A 2,693-nucleotide genomic window follows, 5' to 3' on the forward strand; every position below is an offset into this window, starting at 1 on the left:
CATTGTTTAGGTTACTATATTGTAGTGCTTATTATCCATGGTATAATGTTGTCATTGTTTAGGTTACTATATTGTAGTGTTTCTTATCCATGGTGTAATGTTGTCATTGCTTAGATTACTATATTATGGTGATTATTATCCATGATATAATGTTGTCATTGCTTAGATTACTATATTATGGTGATTATTATCCATGATATAATGTTGTCATTGCTTAGGTTACTATATTATAGTAATTATTATCCACGGTGTAATGTTGTCAGTGTTTTAGGTTACTATATTATAGTAATTATTATCCATGATGTAGTGTTGTTATTGTTTAGGTTACTATATTATGGTGATTATTATCCATGGTGTAATGTTGTCATCGTTTAGGTTACTATATTGTAGTGATTATTATCCATGGTGTTATATTGTCCTTGTTTAGGTTACTATATTGTAGTGATTATTATCCATGGTGTAATGTTGTTATATTTTAGGTTACTATGTTATGGTGATTATTATCCATGGTGTAATGTTGTCATTGTTTTATGTTACTATATTATAGTGGTTATTATTCATGGTGTAATGTTGTCATTGTTTAGGTTACTATATTGTAAGGATTATTATCCATGGTGTAATGTTGTCATTGTTTAGGTTACTATATTGTTATGATTATTATCCATAATGTAATGTTGTCATTGTTTTAGGTTACTATATTGTAGTAAATATTATCCATGGTGTAACGTTGTCATTGTTTAGGTTACTATATTGTAGTACTTATTATCCATAATGTAGTGTTGTTATTGTCTAGGTTACTATATTATGGTAATTATTATCCATAATGTATTGTGTCATTGTTTTAGGTTACTATATTGTAGTGATTATTATAAACAATGACAACATTACACCATGGCAATATAGTAACCTCAATGTCAACATAGCCCCATGGATAATAAGCACTACAATATAGTAACCTAAACAATGACAACATTACACCATGGATAATAATAACTACAATATAGTAACCTAAAACAATGACAACATTACACTATGGATAATAATCATAATTTAGGTTACTATATTGTAGTGATTATTATCCATGGTGTTATATTGTCCTTGTTTAGGTTACTATATTGTAGTGATTATTATCCATGGTGTAATGTTGTTATATTTTAGGTTACTATGTTATGGTGATTATTATCCATGGTGTAATGGTGTCATTGTTTTATGTTACTATATTATAGTGGTTATTATTCATGGTGTAATGTTGTCATTGTTTAGGTTACTAAATTATAGTGATTATTATCCATGGTGTAATGTTGTCATTGCTTAGGTTACTATATTATGGTGATTATTATTTATGGTAATGTTGTCATTGTTTAGGTTACTATATTATGGATAATAATTACTATAATATAGTAACCTAAAACACTGACAACATTACACCGTGGATAATAATCACTATAATGTTGTCATTGTTTAGGTTACTATATTATAGTGATTATTATCCATGGTGTAATGTTGTCATTGTTTAGGTTACCATATTATAAATATTATTATCCATGGTGTAATGTTGTCATTGTTTAGGATACTATATTGTAGTGCTTATTATCCATGGTGTAATGTTGTCATTGTTTAGGTTACTATATCATAGTAATTATTATCCATTGTATTATGTTGTCATTGTTTAGGTTACTATATTGTAGTGATTATTATCCATGGTGTAATGTTGTCATTGTTTAGGTTACTATATTATGGTGATTATTATCCAGTGTGTAATGTTATCATTGTTTAGGTTAACATATTAGTGATTATTATACATGGTGTAATGTTGTCATTGTTTAGGTTACTATATTGTAGTGATTATTATCCATGGTGTAATGTTATCATTGTTTAGATTACCATATTATACTGATTATTATACATGGGGTAATGTTGTCATTGTTCAGGTTACTATATTATAGTGATTATTTTTCATGGTGCTATGTTGTCATTGTTTAGGTTACTAAATTGTGATAATTATTATACATGATGTAATGTTGTCATTGTTTAGGTTACTATATTATGGTGATTATTATCCATGGTGTAATGTTGTCATTGTTTTATGTTACTATATTATAGTGATTATTATCCATGGTGTAATGTTTTCATTGATTAGGTTACTATATTATAAAGATTATTATCCATGGTGCTATGTTGGCATTGTTTAGGTTGCTATATTGTAATGATTATTATCCATGGTGTTATGTTGTCATTGTTTAGGTTACTATATTATGATAATTATTATCCACGGTGTAATTTTGTCATTGTTTAGGTTACTATATTATATTGATTATTATCCATGGTGTAATGTTGTCATTGATTGAGTTACTATATTGTAAAGATTATTATTTATGGTGTAATGTTGTCATTGTTTAGGTTACTATATTGTTATGATTATTATCCATATTGTAATGTTATCATTGTTTTATGTTACTATATTATAGTTATTATTATTCATGGTGTAATGTTGTCATTGTTTAGGTTACTATATTGTAGTGATTATCATCCATGGTGTAATGTTGTCATTGTTTAGGTTACTTTATTATAAAGAATATTATCCATGGTGCTATGTTGTCATTGTTTAGGTTACTATATTGTAGTGATTATCATCCATGGTGTAATGTTGTCATTGTTTAGGTTACTTTATTATAAAGAATATTATCCATGGT

The sequence above is a fragment of the Limulus polyphemus genome, unplaced genomic scaffold (genome assembly GCF_000517525.1).
Source record: "Limulus polyphemus unplaced genomic scaffold, Limulus_polyphemus-2.1.2 Scaffold4666, whole genome shotgun sequence".
In the NCBI taxonomy this organism is placed as follows: domain Eukaryota; kingdom Metazoa; phylum Arthropoda; class Merostomata; order Xiphosura; family Limulidae; genus Limulus; species Limulus polyphemus.